The following is a 24,995-nucleotide window of genomic DNA, read 5'->3' on the forward strand; positions in this document are numbered from 1 at the left end:
TGCATAAATGTGAAAGGCCTTTCTATAATACAAGTTTTAGATTATATTTGCAAAAGTAGTCCTCTCCTCCTCCTCCTCTTCTTCTTCCTCTTCTTTTTTTTGGTGGTGGTACTGGCTTTTCCTCGGGGTCCTGCACTTGCTAGGCAAGTACTCAACCACTTGAGCCACTCCCCTCCAGCCCTTTTTTTCTCTTTTTTTTATTGTTGTACTTAGCCTGTTTTTTTTTTAACTTTGTTTTTTCAGATAGCATCTCGCTAACCTTTTGCCTAGGCTAGCCTCAAACTGCTCCTCGTATCTCTGACTCCTGAGTAGCATGGATTACAGGCATGCACCATCATGTCTGGCCCTTCTTTCTTTGTATTTCAATTGGCACATAAAAACTAGATATGTTTATGGAAAACAATGTGCTATTTTGATACATGTGATCATTGTGTGTGTTCAAATAAGAGTAAGCATGTTTGTCTCTTCAAATACTTATCATTTCTTTGTGGTGAAAACATTCAACCTTCTATCTTCTAGCTTATTGAAAAGTATGCAATATTTCATTACCTATAGTTACCTTACTGTGCAATTGAACACCAGAACTCCTTTCTCTTATCTAACAATAACTTGTTGATCAACCTTTTCACATCTCTCTCCCCTTTATTCTTCCCAACCTCTTTTCTACTCTCAATTCTATGAAATCAACTTTTTTTAAGTTTTAGCAAGGATATATTTTAGTATAGTGGAATGAAGGAAGGAGGAATGGGAAAAGACAGACAGGACCATCTCCTGCTTCCCATGCAGGAAATGGGAACAAAGACTCTGAGATCAACTTTTTAGGTTCCACATGTAAGAGACATGCAGTATATTTCTTGCTGTGCCTGACTGATTTCAGCTAAACTAATGTCTTCCAGTTCTATTCATGTTGCCACAGATGACAAAATTTCATCCATGTTATGGGTGATTAGTGTTCTGTTATGTGTACCAAATTTTATTTATCCATTCATCAATTGATTGACACTTAGGTTGATTCTGTTTCTTGGCCAGTGTGAATAGTGTTGTAATAAACATGGGAATGCACGTATCTCCAATATGATGGTAAAATCAGTTCCTTGGGCACAGAAACCCAAACATCTCTTCATCTTGAAAGAAAGAATACTAGAAAAATAAACTTATAATCCACTCTCAAAAACTAAACAAAGAAAGCTATGAGAATTTCTGATATCAAGGTAATATTTATTGAAGAATAGTTAACACATAATTGTGAAGGTCAAGACAGGATGACAGTCAGAGACTCAGAGGCTTAGTCCAAATGCATCTTATATCTGAATCCTGGACTCAGAGAAGAGACCCATGGGAGACATGAGTGGTATATAATGTAGAAGGATGCCCTTTGCCAGTTTCTTACTAGTCTAACAGGATAATAAAGCTAGAAACCATTTAACACATGGAAAAGTTAATGCAGATGACACTTGCACATTGCTGTGATGATGGTAGTCAGATGCAAGGTTCAATAGGAGGAGCCACAGAAGCCAGGGCGGCAGCAAGTTGTACGACAGCAGGTGGTTTGGCAGCAGATTGGGCGGCAACAGCTGGAACCACAACAGCTGGGGCGGCAACAGCTGGAACCACAGCAGCTGGGGCGGCAACAGCTGGAACCACAGCAGCTGGGGCGGCAACAGCTGGAACCACAGCAGCTGGGGCGGCAACAGCTGGAACCACAGCAGCTGGGGCGACAGCAGGTGGTCTGACAGCAGACTGGGCGACAGCAGACTGGGCGAAAACAGGTGGCCCTGCAGCAGGTAGCCTGGCAGGGGCTGGGCTGGCAGTAGTCTGGACCACAGCCCTGCTCAGAGCAGACGGAGCCACAACAGGAGTTGACCATGGTGTCAGAGGATGGAGCTTCTAGGTGGGCTTCCAAGAGAGTGAGTTTCTCAAATGTGTGAGTTTCCTTATTCCGCACCCACTTTTATACCCAGCGGCACTCACCATGTTAAAAGCCATTTCCTTGTTATTGTTTATCTTAATAGAATAAGAATTACCAAATGAGTTAACTGTGGAAGATTCTATATAAAAGTTGAATAGTATACATATTTTTCCTTTCTCAGGGTTAGGGTTTATCGAATTCAGGCTTTCCTCCCGAGTCACCTTTTGTCTGTTTCCCTAAGTGTATCATACACTTTCAAAGATTCCTAGTGTCAGTCATCTGATTGGCTCTCATGTGATAGATGGTATGAAATTCAGCATTCTACATGTCATCATGATGACATTGTGTCTCATATCAGTACTCTAGTGGGACTATGTTTCTTTTTTCTAAAAACTTTAAAATATATATATATATAAACTGTAAATGATCTAGAAGAAAACTTGAAAATTTTTTCCTGAAATATTTGAAGTAGCATGGCTTTACTGAGACAGAAAAGTTAATGACTACAAAAAAATTGGAAATTTTTTTAAATATCTGACTGGTTTTTAAAAAGTAAACAAGTCGGGTGTACATACATGTAATCCCAGAACTCAGGAGGCTGAGGCAAGACGATCCAGAGTTCAAGACTACATAGCTAGACTCTGTCTCAAAAAATATGTAAACAAAACCAAAAAGATAAAAGATAAACTGGGAACAAATAATAAATATCTTAGCCAATCTAATAGATAAGGAAGTAATTTCCTGAAGGTATGGAGTATTTGTTATTATCCAATAAGAAAAAAATGGACCAGCAACCAAAGAGAAAATTGAGTACAGAATATTAACAGTATTTCACTAGAAAAGAAACTTAGATTCTTCTTTAAAATATTTTCTTTTATTTTCTTCTTGAACTTTTGAAAGATATTCAGTCTCACTCACAATTTTAAAAATGTTTAATTAGAAAATATATTCATCCACCAAACCATTTACTATTTGCCCAGAGGCACAGGTCCTACCCTATGCTCTGGGGATACAATGGTGAATAGTTGCTGTTTGTAATGATAAATACAGTGGGGATAGTCGGCACCCTTGTCTCATTCCTGATTTTAGGGGGAATGGTTTCAGTTTTTCTCCATTAAGTATAATGCTGGCTGTAGGTTTGAGGTACATTCCTTCTATTTCTAGCTTTCTTAGAGCTTTTATCATGAAATGGTGTTGGATCTTGTCGAAGTCTTTTTCTGCGTCTATTGAGATGATCAAGTGGTTTTTGTCTTCGCTTCTATTGATGTGCTGTATTACATTTATAGATTTGCATATGTTGAACCCCCCCCTGCATCCCTGGGATGAAGCCGACTTGGTCATGGTGTATGATCTTTCTGATGTGTTGTTGGATTCAGTTTGCCATTATTTTATTAAGGATTTTTGCATTGATATTCATTAAAGAAATTGGCCTATAAGTCTCCTTTTTTGGAGGTGTCTTTGTCTGGTTTTGGGATGAGAGTTATATTGGCTTCATAGAATGAGTTAGGCAGTGTTCCTTCCTTTTCTATTTTGTGGAACAGTTTAAGGAGAGTTGGTATTAGTTCTTTAAACATCTGATAGAATTCAGCAGTGAATCTATCAGGTCCTGGACTTTTCTTTTTGGGGAGACTCTTGATTGCTGCTTCAATTTCTTTTTATGTTATAGATCTATTCAGGTGATTAATATCCTCCTGGTTCAGTTTGGATGATCATATGTATCTAGAAATCTGTCCGTTTCTTTAAGATTTGTGAATTTATTAGAATATAAGTTCTCGAAATAGTCTCTGATGATTTCCTGGACTTCCATAGTGTTTGTTGTTATCTTCCCTTTTGCATTCCTGGTTCTACTAATTTGGGTTTTTTCTCTCCTCATTTTAGTCAGGTTTGCCAGGGGTCTGTTGATCTTATTTATTTTTTCAAAAAACCAACCTTTTGTTTCATTGATTCTTTGTATGGTTTTTTTGGTTTCTATATTTCATTGACTTCAGCCCTTATTTTAATTATTTCTTTCCTTCTGCTTGTTTTGGGATTTGCTTGTTTTTGTTTTTCTAGGAGTTTGAGCTGTAGTATTAGGTCATTGATTTGAGATCTTTCTGTCCTTTTAATATATGCAGTCATGGCTATAAACTTTCCTCTTAGGACTGCCTCTGCTGTGTCCCATGGGTTCTGGTAGGTTGTGTTTTCATTTTCGTTAACTTCCAGGAACCTTTTAATTTCCTCTTTTATTTCATCAATGAGCCACTGATCATTGAGCAATGTGTTAAATACAAAATATTCAAGTTTTATAAAATTTTAATAAATAAGGAGATGGATATTGTCACACACAAATTGCAGGGGTCTAAGCTGGGGTGACTTCTTTAACTGGTAATTTAACATTATCTTTAAATTAAAAGCATCTTGGTAGCATCTTAAGTATCTTAATTGGTCAGATTTTCAAATGTGCATGGCTTCAGATTGAACAATTTCACTTCTAGAAATGGATTCAACAGATGCATATGTGCTCCGACACCAAATTTCAAGGATATTCTTTGCAGTATTGTTTGTAAGAGCAAAAGCGTGATTTCTAATTCTATTATGGTTATGGAAGACAATGTCCTTGATATAGGAAACATATACTAGTGTTTAGAGGTGGTAGAGCATTATTTTATCATTAAAAAAACTCTTGCAACTATTCTTGCAATTTTTCCATAAGTTTAAAATTATTTTAATTAAGAAAAAGAAATGAAGTATACCCTTTCTTTAGATCATCTGTCTCTCCCATGCAGACACCAGCTTTTCATTTAGACTGAACAATTCATGAAGAGGGGAAGGACAGACATAAAGGAGGCCACAGAGCATGGTTGTGCTATTTTTCTGTTATTAATGTCTGAGTTCATTGCATTTTGGCAAAAAAGCTTATATTATCCCTCCTTTTGATATTTTCTTTACAGCTTAGTGTATCCTGTAAATATTCTGAGCGTATGTGAAAATTGTGCTTAACACAGTTTGTTAGGTATAAGATGGTGTAAAAATATACATTGCATAGATCCTATTAAAATTTTTGATATCCTTTTTTCTTTTTTTTAAAATGACTATTTTTAAAAAGTGTGCTAAGGTCTGTGTTATGGTTGTGGTTTTATCATTTTTCTCCCTGTATTTTTAACAAGTACTTGAAGGTAGCACAAGTGCTTGTAACAAAAGGAGAGTTAATATTCTTGGAGATATAATTAATATATTAAAAGGAAGTCACTACCAATGTCAAGGCAAGTACAGGCATCATAGGCTTAGGATTCTGACCTAATTCAGCCACAGTGCCATGGTCATTTGCTTGCTTGCAGATGGGTGGTCCTTCCTGTATGAAGGAAGAGGAGACAGCTCAAAGGTAACCCTCTTCCTTAAAATGACTAAATGTTTTATTGGTGGCTATTTTGTAGCAATTTCTTTCATGTGAATATAAATATTCATCTGTCATCCGATCCTCATTCACTTTGTCATATCTTACGTGCTTGTGAGCTATTCATATCCCCCTGGATTTTTACACTTAACACACTTTGTTTATATGACTCAATCTTTCATTTGCTTTTCTCTCTTAGAATACATTCCTCTTTCCCACTAATAACACCAACATCCTCTACCTAACATATGGCTTCCTATTAAATCCAAGGTCACATGATTAATTACTTGAGGGATGCAAATTGAGTCTTATTTATCCTATGTGCTTCCCAGAGTCCAACAGCTTGCTGATTGGCCCATCATTCAAACATGGTGTAAAGGAAGTTCCTCTTTTGTCTCAATGAGTTGATGGCAATTAAAGTGGACAATCTCATTTGGGGAAATGTGATGATTTGGCATTTTCTCAAATATAGCCTTTGATTGTTACATATAAGTTGTTTCCTTCATTCACATGACAGAAACTAAAACTTTTCTCCAAATAATCAGCACTCATAAAATAATTAAGAACCACAAATGTTTCTGATATCAGGAAAGTATTTAATGGGACATAGCCACTGTGTCACACATAATTCTTTGCAAAGGACAAGCTGTGCTCAGTTTAGGAGCCTGTTCCAATAAAGTAGCATGAGACATCTGGTCATCTGATTGAATGCCAAGGTAATAGACATAGAACTTAGTGGTTCTGTGTTTTATTAGTTTAAATATTTGCTTTTAAATAGCTTCTTGCTGGCATGACCAATAGTAATGTCTATTCATGTAAGTACAAGGCCAGGTGGGGTGGACAAAGGAAATGAGAAACACTGATATACTGGGAATAGATGGTAGTTGCCAAGAGCTAGTGGCTACCAAGGAAGTTCAAAAACAAGAGCAAATGCAGGAGGTTGGTGATAGCAGTTATTCTGTTAATAGCCAGGCTGGTAGAAGCAGAGATGCTAGCAGATCCTCTCCTGGCAAAGGCTACAGCCATGGTCAGAGTAGATAAAGCCACAACAGAAGATGACCATGGTGTCATAGGTAGCAATTCTGTGTGGGTCTGTTTTAACATAAGGTTCTTATGTTAGTTTTGTCAATGCAGTGACCAAATACCTGGTAGAAACAACTTAAGGGAAAGGAATTATTTCTTTTGGCTTATGCTTCAGACGTGCCAGTCCACCATGGTTGTGAAGGTATAGTAGAACAGCTCACATAATGATGGACAGGAAGCAAAACAGAGCCATGACAGGAAGGGGCCAGGAAAAGATACAGCCCCCAAGGACACACCCCCAGTGACCTTCCCAACTAGGGAGAAGTTCCACAGTTTCACCACCTCTCAGCAGTTTATTCAGATTTTGAATCCATCAATGGATTAAACCATTAATTAGGTCAGATCCCTCATTGATCTGCTCCAGAAATGCTTGCTTAGACACATCCACAGGTGTGCTTTATTAATCTCCTGGATATTTTTTAATCCAATCAAGGTGACAATAAAGATTAACCATCACAGTTCTTGAGTATGAAAGTCTTCTTCATGTCAAGTCTCCTTCTATACCCTGCTGAGAAGCCACCATCACTATGATCAGTATTGTTCTCTGTTTATTTTATTTAAAGAGAAGTTAAAGAGAACTCATCATCTGAGTTATTTTCTAAATGTATGCTCACATGATTTTCATTTAATCAACTCTTTATTCCTAAAAGCATCATGTCTTTTTTAATCCCAGCATCACCTCATCCATTCTTTCTTATATTTTTCAGCATGTCATTCTTTTATGCTCCAAATATTTAACTTGCTGTTCCTGAATAAAACAGGAAGCCACAGTCCTTTCAATTGGGCTAATATTTTGAATAGATACAATATTTAACACACAAAAAGCCAGACTTCAGAACATTATAGTAAAATGGTTGGTAATAAAATAAGCATAGCACACTTGTAAACTAGGAAGAAGCTAACAAAGATGACTGGCCTTAAGGCATGTGGCTTCAATTTTTACTTGTTCAAAATAAAACCTATTACTCTATTACTTTTCCAAACCAATCCCCAACTCTTCAGTCCTATTACACATTACTGTTAGTGCAACTTTGCAAGCTAAAGAGTTAAAAGTTCTCTTTTATTCTACAACCATATTCTATGTATCAGACTCATTTTCAGAAGGGAGACATAAACAAATAGTACTCCATCCCCTTTTCCCATGATGACTCCATTCTGACTCAGTGACCAGTATCAAAATATTTCACAGGATGAATTGGTAAAGCCATTGCCATATGCTGGACCAGAAAACAGGGGGTTTCTCCACTTTGTAGCCAAAATCAGGATGCTTTGGCCAAAGAGACAGCAGAAATTCTTAGCCACAACTTAAGTCAACAAATGAAGCTATACCAAGAGACCACTTTATTGCCACTGAAATAAAAGGCTCTTTCAAAAGGTTATCCAAATATGAAAATTGCTAATCCAAAGTATGTATCTTATACTAGCTTTGCTCCATTGATAGGTATGATGGAGTCATTGTTGTCCCTTTTGTTCCTACATTTATTTAATATATTATTGACATTTTTAAACTGCAATTCAAAGCAATATATTTCATCCTTCAGACCCTTTTAAACCATTTTCTTCATTATAAATGTAAGCATAGTGTCCCCAGGGTAGGTCTGTACTCAGATTTATTTTCTATTTGGAGCTCAGCATGGAAAAGATTAGGTCAATTAGAACTGGACCCATTGCCCTGCTGGAGGAAATGAGTGACCCAAAGTGAGTTGCTTACTAATACAGTTGTCACTGCTGAATTTGTGATTGTGTGACACAGATGAAAATCTTGATAAAATATTATTTTAACTCAAAATATGTTAAAATATGACCCAAATTCATCACCTTGATTTAATCAACATGTTCTATCTTAGAGATATATTCTAACACAGGTTGAGCATCACTAATCTGAAAATCCAAAATCTGAAATATCCAAAATCCAAAACTTTCTGAACACCAACATGGTACCACAAGTGAAAAATTCCATACCTGACCTCACAGGATAGAGTTGAAGTTGAAATGTTGGTGTTCTAAAAATCAATGTAGAACATGACATTCTGGCTATATGGATAAGGTGATATACAACACATAATGAATTTCATGTTTAGACTTGAGTGTCATTTCCTAGATATCTTATATATCTTATATATAATAAAAATATTCCAAAATCCAAGAAAATCTGAAATTCAGAATACTGGGCCCAACCATTTTTAATAGGGATAGTCAACCTATACATGTAATATCAGCAAAAAAAAAAGGTGATTACAATGGTTCTGGGTTCTTCAAGCTAGCTTGAATTGTCAGATCAAGACAGTCTCTGTCATTTAAAAATGATGATTCAGGCTGGGGATGGTAGCTCATGCCTATAACTCCTGGTTACTCGGAAGGTGGCGATCTGGAGGATTGTGGTTCTAGGCTGGCCCAGGCAAGAAATTCACAAGACCCTATCTCAACCAATTAAAGCTGGGGGCACAGTGGCACATACCTTCCCATCTACCTTCAAGAAATGGTAGGTAGAATAAAAAGAGAAGGTTGTTAGGTTGGCTCCCAAATGGGAGAACTTGGATCTTCCAATGAAAAATAAAGAAGCTAACATAGTAACAGGCTTAAAATATTTCTGGGAGAAAATTAAGAGATTTTGGTTGTGGCTACCTTCTCAAGAAATGTAATGGTGCTTTGAGTGAGTTAACTACTAGATGTGACAGAGATGTGTGAGCTTCTTCAAGGGTCATAACCAAAAACTGATTGCTATCAAAAACCTGCAAGCAGTTGTTTTATAAATTTTTTGAAATTTTGTTATTACTTACAGCAGGAGCAAAAATCTTACACTAGTTTTTACATTACAAATGGATGCACAACCTCCCTAAATCTTGTTTTAATTCATCACATGACTCATGAGCATCACCATCTCTATAGAGGTGATTTCAAAAGTAAGTAACACCCAGGAAAATAATGGAGACAAAGATAGGTTCTGACCTATCACCAAACTAAGCTGGACCTGCTTGATGGCAAAATACTATACTTGTATTCAAAATTGAGTATTAATGTTTAACTGATGCAGAGAATGATGACTGGCTTCTCATTGCAGGAAAAGGGTTCTGATTAGTTCATTGTCAGTTAAGAAAGCAAACAAGTCAACTACTCAAAGAAAATTGATAGCACCTAAAGAACAAAACTTCCTCCTTTAAGCACTTCCAAATGAATTAAGGAAATTAGCATAAACAATACAAAGACAAGTTCATTCATTTGTCCAAACTTAAGGGCACCATGTATAAAAGGTACAATAGAAAAGGAAGTAATAGATTTTTTGAAAACTCGCTTGTGAATAGGAACCCATCCTCCACCCCTGACACCATGACCCACTCTTGCTGCTCTCCTTGCTGCCAGCCTACCTGCTGCAGGACCACCTGCTGGAGACCAACCTGTGTGACCAGCTGCTGCCAGCCCTGTTGCCAGCCCAGCTGCGGTGGATCCAGCTGTTGTGACCAAACAAGTTGTGGGTCCAGCTGCTGCCAGCCCTGCTGCCAGCCCAGCTGCTGTGGGTCCAGCTGCTGCCAGTCCAGCTGCTGCCAGCCAGTTTGCTCTGGACCTGTGTACTGCACAAGAACCTGCTACCACCCCACATGCGTCTGCGTGCCTGGTTGCCTATCCCAGGGCTGTGGATCCAGCTGTTGCCAGCCCTGCTGCTGATCATCAACCTACTACCCACTACCTAGATAGAATAACCTTCCATCATCAGATCTACAGGGCAGTCTCACTGTCCTTTTTCTGCTAATAATATGCACACTGTCATACTGCCAGTCATCCACACACTCTCATGTACTTTGGTATCCTATTCATTCTTGCTACTCATCAACATCATCTGTTCTTCATCTGGATTCATGATCTCAGCCTTGACAAAGTGATTATTGCCTTTCCAAATGATAGAAGTTTTAAAAAAAAGAAGTAAAGAAAATTGCATAACTTTTTTCTTAGGCCTTTCATGATGAATACACATCATTTTGTTTCAAATACTCATAGTTTTTGTCATTCATGACAACTTTGTCCTGTCTCCCTTGCTGAAAGGGCATTACCTCTTGGTTTCCAAATAAAGTCTTTACTACATTTCCTCTTATATTGTGTTTGTTTTGTTCCTATGATTGTTATGCATTTCACATTGCATCATGCCATGTAGTTTAGGATAGATAGAATCAGATTCAGGCCCAGGCTTTCTAATTCAAGCTCTGTTGCTTGGGTACAGATTAATATAAGTAGAAATAACTCTGGTGACTGGTTACAGGAAAGATGTGCAAGTAAGGTTGCTCTCTCCCAATGGGAACACCAATTCCTTGTTTTTAGATCACATTCGATTACCAAGCTCCTCCCAAATCATTCCCCACACCTTGGTAACCAGGAGTCATGTGTTTAGAGCAACAGTGGTTTTAAAAATCTTTTATTGCCTTAGTCTCTAATCAACCACTGGGACATCCTTCAAGTGTGTGTGTGTGTGTGTGTGATGACACAAACTGAATTCACAGCCTTGAGCATGCTAGGCAAGAGTTATGCTCCCAGCCCTTTTGTTTTTATCTTGTTTTGACACAGGGTCTCACCACTATCTTTGCCCAGCTGACCTCAACCTTATCATCCTCCTGCCTCCATCTCCATAGTAGCTAGTATTAAAATGTGTATCCACAAAGACTCAGTGAAACAGTAAGTTGGTTCTTCAAAAAGATAAACAAGATCAACAAACCATTAGCCAAACTAACCAAAAGAAAGAGGGAGATTACCCATAGAAATAGAGATGAAAAAGCAGACACAACAAAACATACCAATGACATCCAGAAGATTAAGGAATACTTTGAAAACCTGTATTTCAATAGACTGGAAAACCTAGAAGAAATGAATAAATTTCTGGATGCATATAATCTACCAAAATTAAACAAAGGGATATAAGCAACTTAAACAGAGCAATAACAAGCAATGAAATTGTAGCTTAATGAAGAGTCTCCCAACAAAGAAAAGTCCAGGACCAGATGACTTCACTGCTGAATTCCACCACACCTTTAAAGAAGAATTAACACCAATGTTTCTCAAACTATTCCACAAAGTAGAAAGGGAAGAAACACTAGCAAACGCATTCTACAAAGCCAGTATCACCCTGATACCAAAACCAGATAAAAGAAAAGAGTATTATAAATCAATTTCCCTGATGAGCCTAGATGCAAAAATTCTCAACAAAATATTCACAAAACAAATTCAACAACACATTAAAAATATCATACACCATGATCAAGTTGGTTTCATTCCAGGGATACAAGGATGGATTAAGATAAACAAATCAACTAATGTAATACAGCACATAAACAGAATAAAGGAAAAAACATCACATGATCATCTCAATAGATGAAGAAAAATCCTGTGACAAAATTCAACATCCCTCCATGATAAAAGCCTTGAAGAAACTAAGAATAGAAGGAATACACCTCAATGTAGTAAAGACTATATATGATAAACCTATAACCAATACCATACTAAATGGAGAAAAACTGGATCCATTTCTTCTGACATGGTTATCTCATTCTTGTGTCCACTCCCCTCACTTTTATTCAGTCCTTAGCTAGAGAAATAAGGCAAGAGAAAAAAATAAGGATACAAATAGGACAAGAAGAAGTTAAATTATCCTTATTTGCAGATAATATGAGCCTATACTTAAAGGACCTAAAGACTCCTCCAAAATATTCTTAGAATAAAAATCAAATAAAATTAAATTAAAAAATCAGCATTAAAAAACCAGTAAATTTTCTATATACCAATAATGAACAGACTGAGAAAGAAATCAGGAAAACAATCCCATTTACAATAGCCTCAAACATTAAATACCTAGGAATAAACCTAGCTTAGGAAGTGAAATACCTTTACAATGAAAACAATTAAATATTCAAGAATGAATTGAAGAACAAGAACTTAGAAAGACCTCCCTTGTTCATGGATCAAAAACCAAAAATTTTTCTACTACCAAAAGCAATATAGAGATTCGATGCAGTTCCACCAAAATTCCAATATTGTTCTTCATAAAAATAGAAAAATTAATCCTAAAATTGATTTAGAAGCACAAAAGACCTCAAATAGCCAAAAAATCCTAAGCAGAAAGATCACTGCTGGAGGTATCACAATATCTGACTTCAAACTGTACTATAGAGCCATAGTTTAAGAAAACAGCATGGTACTGGCTCAAAAACAAACATGTTTTGAAATGGAACGATATCGAAGATCTAGAAATAACACCATCCTGCTATAGTCATCTGATTTTGGCAATGACTACAAAAACCCACAGTGGAGTTTTCAATAAATGGTATTGGGAAAACAGGATATACATGTCAAAGACTGAAACCAGACCCCTGTCACCCTGTACAGAAATGGATTCCAAATAGATCAAGGATCTTAAGACCAGAAACTTTGAAACAGTTAGAGGAAAACATAGGGAAAGTCCTTGAAGACATAGGCATTAGTAATGTTTTTCCAAATAGAACCCCAATTGCTCAGAAAATAAGAATTAGGATTGAAAAATGGAATCTCATTAAATTAAAAGTTTTTACACAGCAAAAGATTCCACAATCAATAAAACCCTTACAGAATATGAGAAAATCTGTGCCAGCTATTTATCAGATAAAGGATTAATATTCCAGAATATATAAAGAATTCCAAAAATAAAACACTGAAAAATAAATAATGCAATTAATAAATGAGAAAATGAATTGACCATACTGTTTTCAAAAGAAGTACAAATAGAGAAGAAGTACATGAAGAAATGTTCAATATCCTTAACCATAAAGGAAATGCAAATTAAAACATCACTGAGATTCCCCCTCACCCCTGTCATAATGACTATAATCAAGAAAACAAATAATAACAAATGTTGGTGAGGATGTGGGGTATACATTGCATACACAATTGGTGAGATTCCCTCTGGGAATCTGTGTAAAGGTTCTTTGAAGAACTAAAGATGGAGCTAACGTATGATCCTGGTATCCCACTCCTGTGCATATATCTAAAGGAATGGAAGACAACATACAGTCAAGATAACTGCACACCCATGTTTATCACAGCACTATTCACAATAGCTAAAGCATGGACTCAACCTAGGTGCCCATCAACCAAAGAACAGATGAAGGAAATGTGACACACAGCCATAAAGAAAAATGAAATTATGTCATTTGCAAGAAAATAGATGAAACTGCAGATTATCAGGTTAAGCAAGTTCCTCTTGGGTACCAAGGGATATCCGTATTGGCAAAAATGAAAAAAAATGAATAAGTGCACTTCATGAGTTACAAAAGATTCCCAAACCTTATACTACCCCAAGGGGGACATTAGTTCCCACCAAGGATGGTAAAATGAGTTAGGGTTCAGAATTGAGATGGTGTTACTTTACTTTGCATTTAGTCAAGATGCTCTCCTCTCAGTTCTCTGCTTCCCTTTCCTTTTACTCCCTAATTTCTTATCTGCTCAAAAAAAGAAATAGTTAAATTCTAGGGGAGAGAATACCAGCTGGCTCATTATAGTGACCTATTAATGACAACCATAAAATCTTAAAAATTTTTGAAATCTATATCACTTAATTGGAGAGCTAACAAGACCATAAGAAATTATAAGTAAAGAACTGAAAGAGAAAAAAATGTTAAAGCAGTGAGGTTGTTTTTGTTCCCTTTCCTCACCATGGGCTCAGTTGAACCAAAATAATGAAGTCAGAAAGAGCCACTCATATGAGATCACATGATTGGCAACAGGCTGGAAGAGCAGATGAGTGGAGAAAGGCTGGTCTTTTCTTTCTTTTTTTTTTTCTTCCTTTTTCCCCTCACCATTAATATGCTTTTGCTATCACCCTCCCTCCATCTCCATATCCTGCCTGGATGTATCTGCATGGGATATAAGAATCTGATTTTTTGTTCACCAGTGAGGATGCAGTACCAGTGATGGCCTCTCCCACCTCTGATGCCCCTAGTCTCCAGACACCTTTGACTCCTTTCCCCTCCCTTACTTCCTGTTTCCCAAGCCCTCATCTCTCCCTTCCTCTCCAGCTGAGGCGATGGGACAGCTTAGTCACCTTTGCTTCACTTGGGGAAGTTTTCTTTTTTTTTATTCATTTATTCATATGTGCATACTTTGTTTGGGCCATTTCTCCCTTCTGGCCCCAACCCTCTCCCTCTCCCCCTACCCCCCTCACTTCCAGGCAGAACGTGTTCTGCCCTTTTCTCCAATTTTGTTGAAGAGTAGACATAAGCAATAATAAGAAAGACATAGCATTTTTGCTAGTTGAGGTAAAGATACCTATACGGAGAGATTCCTAGCATTACTTCCATGCACAAGTGTATTACAACGTAAATTGATTCATCTCTACCTGACCTCTTCACTACTTCCCGGTCACCTTCCCATACTGTCCTCTGTCATTTTAAGGTTACTGTATTAGCTCCTGTGCAGTCGGGACATCAAGCACTTTCAAGTTTTGGGTTTCCCACCTATCCCCATCCCTCCCATATGTGCTCTCCCCTTAGTGTGTGACCCAAGTCCAACAACATTGCTGCATTTAAGGCTGTTCTTTTCTTTTATTTTTTTAAAATATTTTATTATTCATATGTGCATACAGGCTTGGGTCATTTCTCCCCCCTGCCCCCACCCCCTCAATACCCAGCAGAAACTATTTTGCTCTTATTTCTAATTTTGTTGTAGAGAGAGTATAAGCTATAATAGGAAGGAACAAGAGTTTTTGCTGGTTGAGATAAGGATAGCTATACAGGGAGTTGACTCACATTAATTTCCTGTGCATGTGTGTTACCTTCTAGGTTAATTCTTTTTGATCTAACCTTTTCTCTAGTTCCTGGTCCCCTTTTCCTATTGGCCTCAGTTGCTTTTAAGGTATCTGCTTTAGTTTCTCTGCGTTGAGGGCAACAAATGCTAGCTAATTTTTTAGGTGTCTTACCTATCCTCACCCCTCCCTTGTGTGCTCTACCTTTTATCTGTGCTCAAAGTCCAATCCCATTATTGTGTTTGCCCTTGATCTAATGTCCACATATGAGGGAGAACATACGAATTTTGGTCTTTTGGGCCAGGCTAACCTCACTCAGAATGATGTTCTCCAATTCCATCCATTTACCAGCAAATGATAACATTTCGTTCTTCTTCATGGCTGCATAAAATTCCATTGTGTATAGATACCACATTTTCTTAATCTGTTTGTCAGTGGTGGGGCATCTTGGCTGTTTCCATAACTTGGCTATTTTGAATAATAAGGCTGTTCTTTTCAATGATGCCAGGACAATAGGATATCTAGTTGGTGGGGGGATAAAAGTTGATCCCTTTCTCATATTAGATACAAACCAATTATAGGGATACTATACATGAAAAAGTAAGTAGCAAGGCAATGAAATTTTTAGGATACAATATAAGATAATGTCTACATGATCTTAGAATGGCAAACAATTTATTTAATGATAAACAGAAAGCACTATAAATGCCATGAAAAAGATTGATTGGTTGCACAGCCTTAAAATTAAGAGGTGGACAAGGCAAACCATAGAATGAGAACACTGGTAAAGCATATGGTAAAACACTAATGCCAAGAATATAAAAAGAACATCAACAAAGAAATAAGAAAAAGACAGAATATTAAGCAGAAAAAACTTCAGGCATGATTAATAACTCACAAAAAGAAATGCAAGGATCCAATGACCATTTGAAGTTCAGCTCATTATTCTTCAGGGAAATTCAAATTAAATCTGAAATGAGATGATGAAATACATATATTCACAAAAGTGTTTAAAACCCAAGCGAACACATCAAGAACTGATTAGATGTAGAACAATGACAACTATAAGTTGTACACAGAATTTCAACTTTAAAAAATATTGCAACTACCTACTTAATGTTAACCATATACACAATTCATAATTGAGAACATGCACTCCAAGAATATATTGCACAAAATTTATGTTGTGTATACCAAGATGTGGATAAAATATAAGTAAGAGCACGATTCGTAAAACCCTGAGTGATTGAAACATCCATCCATAATAGATAGAATTCATAAATTCTGTTCCCACCATAAAAGATAAGAAAAGTTTACGGGAAATAATGAACAAATGATTACTACATGCCAAAAATCAGTATATTACAGCACAATTATGAGCAAAATAAACCACAACAAAAATATATGATGCATAATTTCATTTTGGACAAAGTTCAAAATTAGCAAAACTATGATATTGTACATTAACATAGTGTTACATCAGAGCCGAGGGAAGAGTTATAAGGAAAAACATGAGGACAGCTACTAGAGTAGAGATACTATTTCCTGACATGACTGATGAACATACTGTTTCTTACTCATATTTGCCCGAAGTATGCATAAAAATGTATGTCCTCTCAAAGTGCGTTGCACTTCAATGTCTTTAAAAGCTAATATAGATAAGATGTCATCACATGGAAAAATGACTTCCTCATTTTCTGAAGCAGTGTGCAAATAGCATGTCCCAACTGAGGTTATCTTAATCCTGCTGGTAAAGAGGTTAGGACCTAAACTGGTAGATGCTTTCTGAACCCCTGTGTCTTGCTTCTGCCTCGATCTCCAGGCCTTGGTGCTGATGTGTATACGAAAAAGATTGTGCCAACCATCCTGTACTCATGTACTCTGATAAAATGGGTATAACATGGACAATGCTAGCTACAGATGGACATGCCTCATGTAGGCTTGAATAAGCAGGCCCTTCTGGTGACAGACTTGAACACAGGCTTGGACTCAATTTGTCACTGTGAACATATAGGATCATACACTTCCTAGTTTACAAATGGCCAAAGGAACAAGGGAACAGACTGATGAGGACAAGTTTCAGCCTCTCGTCTGAACACAGAAATGGTCACATGACCAGATGAAGACCAGAGCAGAAATTAACTACCAAATGCATGATCTTCAAAGACTTGCAATACTTAGGGAACAACTTCCTCCTTGGACCATTTCCCCATAAACCACAGAAAACAAACAACAAGGAAAAGTCCTGTTCATTGGTTCCCCCATGATGTCCACTGTATAAAAGCCCCAGAAATGAAGAAGCTCTCAGAATCTGGGAAACTCACCTGTGAACAGGAACCCACCCTTCACACCTGACACCATGACCCACACCTGCTGCTCTCCTTGCTGCCAGCCTACCTGCTGCAGGACTACCTACTGCAGGACCACCTGCTGGAAACCAACCTGTGTGACCAGCTGCTGCCAGCCCAGCTGCTGTAGCCAAACAGGCTGTGGGTCCAGCTGCTGCCAACCTTGCTGCCAAACCACTTGCTGCAGAACCTGCCTCCAACCAACCTGTGTGACCAGCTGCTGCAGCACGCCCTCCTGCCAGCCCAGCTGCTGTGTGTCCAGCTGCTGCCAGCCCTCCTGCCAGCCCAGCTGCTGTGTGTCCAGCTGCTGCCAGCCCTGCTGCCAACCCAGCTGCTGTGGGTCTAGCTACTGCCAGCCCAGCTGCCAGCCCAGCTGCTGTGGGTCCAGCTGTTGCCAGCCAGTTTGCTCTGGACCTGTGTACTGCACAAGAGCCTGCTACCACCCCACATGCGTCTGCGTGCCTGGTTGCCTCTCCCAGGGCTGTGGATCTGACTGCTGCCAGCCCTGCTGCTGATGATCAACTTGCTGGAGACCCACTACCTACATAGAATAACCTTCCATTATCAGATACCTACACTATGGGAAATCCACTGTTCTTCTTCTGCTAACGATATACACACAGTTACCGAACTTCCATCCATCTTCTTATTAACAGATGGTAAGTTTGCTCAGCATGTGCAATCTTATCAACTTTGATATTCTCTTATTCTTGCCGATTATCGGGATCATCTGTTCTTCACCTGGATTCATAGCACCACCCTTGAAAAAGGGACTATTATCTTTTGAAATTAAGAAGTTCAAAAAGAAATCAAACACTCAGCTGCCTCATTAAGTATTTGCAATGATAAATATCCATCATATTATTTAAAACTTCTTGGCATTTTTATGTTTCATCTTTTGACTTCCACATAACAGTTCTGTAAAGTCTCCCTTGCTGAAAGTTCATTGCCTCTTGGTTCGTTAATAAAGTCTTCACTGCATTGCCTCCTATATTATGTCTTGTTTTGTTTCTATGATTGTTTCACATTTCACATTATGTTATCTATGTCACCTTATGGTCTCAAATTTGGAATATTAGTCAGACTTTCACCACTGTGACTAAAATACTTGAGAGAACAACTTAAAGGATGAAAGGTTTATTTTAGGTCATGCTTTCTGAGACTTTAGTCCATCATTCCTTGCACCCATGGACTTGGGCAGAACATCATGGCTGTAGGTGGTTGTTCAGGAGGAGGAGACTACTCACCTCATGGTGGACAGGGAGCAGAAAGTAAGATGGGACTGAGGACAAGCTATAACCTTCAAATGTATGCAACCTGTGATCTACTTGCTCCAAATAGGCCCCACCTCCTAAATTTCCAGAACCTTCTAAAAAAGTATCACCAGTTGGAGGCCAAGCATTCAACACATGAGCCTGTGGGGACACTTCATATTCAAACCATAAACTTGGGCAGACCAACGTGAGTTAAGTGGCCTGCCTGCATCATGCCTTGAAACCTAGGACCTACGATGAACAGAATCAGCTCCAGAGCACAGGATTTCTGAATCCAGCTTGGTGCAGTCACTGGTGCAGCTTCACATGAGATGAAATAACACTGGGAACAGATTGCTTGGAAAATGTACATTTTGGGTTGTTCTCTCACAATGGAAACACCAATTTTTTATATTTTCAAATTGCTTTCTACTAACAAAAGTCTTTCCAATTCATTCCCCACACCTTGGTAACTGGTAACCACATGGTAACAACAATCATGGTTTTTAGAGCGCAAGTGAATAATGTGAACCTTTATTGTTTTGGTCTCTGTACAGTCTCTAGTGAACACCATTAAATGTTGTTGATCATCTATTGTGGTCCTGCTATTCTCCTGGGACTGTAATGTGAGAGGATCATCTAGAAATAGTTTGTCAATGTCATAGAAGTAGAATTTTTTCATTCATCTGGTAACTTATACAAATAGCCATAAGGGAGTAAGCTATGCCTATTAAAGACAAGCCAAATTTCACTTGCACTTAGACTTTGAGAGATATTTGTTTTCAGGTCAAACATTTTCATGTTAATGTTAATTTTCAAAATTAAGCAATGACAAGTTCTGGAATTCAAGGTAACACTGCAAGGAGCTCATTAGCCTTTAATTCTTCCATAATCTGTGGACTACCTAACTGATTAAAATAGCTCCCTGACTTTGGGGAGGGAAAGACCAACAAACTGAGGGAAATGAAAGCTGGGATTTCTGGAAAAGCAAGAATGTGAGGAGAGAGAGAGATCAAAAGAAGACTAGGTGCCATCAGGACCCATGGTTGGCATGAGTGCAGTGCTAAAAGACGAAACATCAGACTGTGGGGAAAAAAAAAACAATAGATAACTCAGGTATTTGGTCATGTTAAGGCTAATACTTCTATAAGAAAGGGAATAAATAAACAATAAATGACCTGGGCCACATCCTTAAGAGGTATGGAAGTTCTTGTGCACACATGGCAGGGCCTGCGTGCATGAGATGTGTGTTCTACTCAGAGGCATACTCTAGAACTTCCCTGTAAACACTTTCCAGAAATCCCAATGTGGCACACCTGCCTAGAGAGATAAACTGTAAACCATAAATTATTTTTTACTTTTTTGTTTAAGGATACACAACATGGAGTTCAAAGGACTGAGTATAAAATAGCATCTAATGCATACATTTTCAGTAGATCCCTCATAGGACTGGAAGACTCAGAGCCTAACGGATCATGCAGTTTCTGGCTGACACTGTCAACATTTATTTTGATGCTTTTCCTTAGTCCAAGCTTGCAAACTTGACCTTTCTTTAGTGTTCTTTCCTATTCAAAACTGCATATCCTTAATGAAATTATACTAAATTACACAAGCATTGTATATTATTGCTCCTTGGAATTCTCCCTTGACTACAGATTCTGGAAGTAGCACTCTTAGATTTTGATTATGTCTTTTCAAAGAGAAAGATTTTGAACTCTAAGCCCAAACTGGGCAATAGCATAGACAGTTAAACTTCAACAAATATAAGAAAGCCCTTTAAAAGGTCATTATAGGTAGTTGCATCAATATTAAGTTCAAACAAAGAAGGAGTGGAATAATTTCCTTTTGCCCTCATAAAAAATTATCACCAATTTGTGGCTTAAACAACACAACTTTATTTTCTGACAGCTCTGGAGATCAAAAATGAGTCTAACTAGACTCAGAATCAAGGTGTTTGTTTGGATGCTTACCTTCTGTAAGCAACTGGGGAGGGAAGTACATACCCTGGATTTTTCCAGCTTCCAGAACCTCTCATATTCCTTGGCTCACGACCCCACTTTACTGTTCTCATCATCTGTTTTCATGATCATACCACAAAGTCCCTATCATTCACTTTTCCTAGTAAGGACCCTATGTTTCCTTTTGGCCCACCTAGATAATCCAGAATAACTTTTCCCTTTTATGATCCTTAATTTACCCAATCTGCAAAGTGCCTTTATCCATGTAAGTGACATTCACAGAAGACTAAGACATGAATGTCTTTTGAGGACCACTATTCTGCCTACAAGGAAAATTTAAGAAACAATTCGGCAAGTCCTACTAAGATAAACATATTCAGAAATAGTCCCAGAAACATGAAGAGTATCTTTAAATTATAGAAATGAGAATATTAAGGATTCCAAGATTATACATGGAGATCCACATTCTTTGTCTGCTGGTTCACTATCTTCTTACAGCTCAGCCTGATTGCCAACCTGACATTCTCCTACAGAACTCTGAAGGCTTGAAAATTGGAACATGAAAAATCCCTTAAGCACACACCACAGAAACCTGGGTCCATCTGAAAGTTGGGTGTTGTGTTTTAAGGAACTGTTTATCACCTTCTGATTCTTTAAATCATAGATGTAGTGACACTAATTAGATCACCAACTCCATTTCCACATTTCATTTTTCTTTCATGTTATAAAATTGAGAAATTGCTAGCTCTTCCTTTCCTAAGAAAGGTAAAGAAATCATTATAAAGAACCAAATGAAATTTTTGATATGAATGATAGAGAAAATGAATGATAATGGAATTTACGGGACACCCTAAAAATTGCATTTTAAGGAAAGCTTAATGCCTTTCCTTAGTACTTATACTAGAAAAATAAAAGTATAAATTTAATTAGTATAGTATTTTGCTTTAAAAGTTTGAGAGAAACTAATTTTTTAAATTATATGGAAATAAATAAGCAATAATTGAAATTTGTGAATTTTGAGGCAAAAATAAAATGAAAAAGACCAACAAAAACAAAAGTTGGTGCCATGGGAAATCTTAATAAAAACATCAACTTCTAATAGCTGTGATCAGGAAAAAAAGACAAATGTTAAGTAATAGTGTGAATGAAAAAAGAATTATATATCCATGGAGTCCCACAGAATGTCCAATGAATAGAGATGGAAAACATAAAATTGGATCTAAATTATACAACATATACAAAAATATGTTGTATATTCAAAAATACCTTCCAGATTAACTGAATTCTTTACATGGACTCAAAACTTTAAAACTCTGAGTACAAAATATAGATAAATAACTTTTATACCTTGTGGTAGGAAAAGACTTCATGACCAAGGAGAAGAAGTTATCTCTAGTAGAAAAGAATAAGTGACTCTTCACAAGTTATACCACAAAACACTCCAACTATCCCAAGTATGCCCTTGTACTATCCCAAGTTGTGCATGAGTTTGGGACAAGGATTATGAAATGAATTACAGTTCATAATTGAGATGGAGGTACTATTTTTAAAAGCCTTGGCTTTGCACAATGTCAAGATGCTCTCCTTTTAGTTCTCTGTTTCTCTTCTTTTTTGACTCACTAAATTCCTATCTGCTCATTTAGAGCAATAGTTAAATTCTGGAGGATAGCATGCTGAATGGTTCACTACAGTAACCCAATTGACAGCAGCTATAATATCTTTAGAATATTTAAATCTTTATCAATTAGTTTAAGAGCTACTAATGCCATTAAAATGTGAAGAATGATCTTTAAAAAAAAACATTAAATGAAGTGAGGTTATATTTTCGTGCCTCTTTCCTTCCATGGGTTAGTTAATTCAGAATCCATAGATCAGAAAGATAATTCCCTATATGAGATCATTTGTTTGCCAGCAGCAGATGCATGGGGAAAAGGCTTCTCTTTACAAAGGTGCCACAATAACTGGATACCCACCTGGGGTGAAGGAAATTAGACCCCTATCCAAATATTAGATACAAATCAATTCCAGTGAAAAGTACATATAAAAGTAAATAGAATTTAAAGGATGTAATAAGATCTTATGTAATGAGCTAATATCCACATGGCTTTTTATAGTAACCAATTCATTTTACAAAGGCATCAAACACTATAGATGTCATATAAAGGGTTGACTGGCTGTGCAGCATCAAAATTAAGAGAGACAGTATAGGAAAGGACATTGGTAAAGCAGAAAATGATCAAAGGCTAGTGTCCTGAATAGATAAAGAAATCCAATGAAGAAATAAGAAAAAGATAATTCAGCATAAGAAATATAAGACATAATCATCCCCTCACAAAAGTGAAATAAAAATGTCTGTTGAACATACAGAACTTCAACTTCTGAGTTGCCTGTGCCCAGATGGCTTGGGAAGATGCAGACAAGGTGAGCTTAGGGTATGTGGTACTCCCACAGACAACCCCGGGCCAGAGCAGCATAGCCCCCTGGACAGACCGACCTCCACCCGGGGAAAAAAGAGAAACTGAGTAATAAGCAATAAAGACACATTGAAAGAGGGTGGGACACTGAGCTCCGAAGATTAGGGGAAGGGAAATCTTTCCCGGAACTGTAAATAAACAAGCCAGCTGGGCTGGAGAGGCTCCAGTGGGAGCAGGGGCGTGCACCCAGCAACCAGGAGCAGGAAAGCTTGTGAGAGTGAAGGAGGGAGGAAAACTCCACAGGAGAGGGGGGAAGACCCACCTCCCACATGAACTGCAAATAAACACACAGGCCTGAGAAAGTGGGTGCAGTGTCACCTCCCCCAATGTGCTTGGAAAGGGGAAAGCTTGTAGCAGAGGCTCACAGGAAAACTCTGAGTAAACAATGCCTGCAGGGCCAGGTGAGTGCTAAGCTCACCCCTGAGATCTGCATAAATAACACCACCAGCAACAGCAGGCTGACAGCAGCGGGCAGGCAAGCCACAGCCACAGATACCATTCACAGAACTGTCTCCAGACTCTTTTTTTTTTCTCTCTCCCTACCTTTGGTGAGAAAACAACCTAACTACACCTGCATGCTGAAAAACTTACTGAAACTGTATTGCATTTGAACTTGGGACACTTTGTGGGTTTTTTTTTGTGTGTGTGTGCAGTTTTGTTCTACTTTATGCGTCCCCTTTGATGAGACAACTACAGAACAACATCTGAGGCACCATCTCCAGGATTGGAGACTGAGACGGACACCAAAATGATTAAGACTGAAACTTCATTGCATTTGAAGTTGGAGGGTTTTTAAAATTTTTTTATTATCTATTTTTCATTTTGTTTTATTTTATATATATATTTTATATTTTATTTTATATATATATTTATATATAAATATAAATATAATTTATATATATTATATATAATATATATTTATATTTATATATATTATTTATATTTATATTTATATTTATTATATATAATATATATTTATATATATTATATAAATATATAATTTATATATATTTTATATTTTATTTTATATATATATTTATATATATATATATATATATATTTCTTTCATTTACTTATTTTTTATTTTTATTCTTATCTTTATTCTTTTTATTTTTTATTTTCAATCCTCTCTCAGTCTCTCTAATGCCTGTTCGGCTTACTGTCAATTAGTACACTAACACTCCCTGTTTATACTTTTGAAACTTTCTTGTTTGATTCCTTGTTTTGTTTTCTTCTACTTGTCTGTTTCTTTTTCCCTTTTCTTTAACTTCTTGCTTTCCATCTCCTCTTACCCTTCCATTCTAAATATTAACATTGTTATTATTACAAGTTAGAACATACTTAAATGCACACAGTACAGGGACCGTAACAACACCAAGGACAATGATGGGAAGACAGAAAAAACAGGAAAACCAGTTTCCCCACAGCAAAAAATTAGTACAGGAACAAGAGGGAAATGAAGAAAACAGATGCTCAAATCCAGACTCCAACAAAATGAAGATACCCAATGAAGCCTACAAGAATAATTTAAAAGAAGACATACTACAGGTACTCAATGAAAATTTTATAGAGATGATACTGGATAGGGTCAACCAAAATGTACAGGAGGCACTCAAGAAATTCCAAGACAACAAAAATAGAGAATTTGAAAAAGCAAAAGAAGAAATAAAGGAAACCATAGAAGCACTATATAAACACCAAAGTGAAACAGAGAACATGATGAATAAACAGATAAATGAACTCAGGACAAAAATAGACAACATTAAAGAGGAAACCACCCAGGATATGGAAAACCTCAGAAAAAAGAACAAAACAGAACTGCAAAACAAAACGGAAGGCCAA

Source organism: Castor canadensis, chromosome 11 (genome assembly GCF_047511655.1).
Source record: "Castor canadensis chromosome 11, mCasCan1.hap1v2, whole genome shotgun sequence".
In the NCBI taxonomy this organism is placed as follows: Eukaryota; Metazoa; Chordata; class Mammalia; order Rodentia; family Castoridae; genus Castor; species Castor canadensis.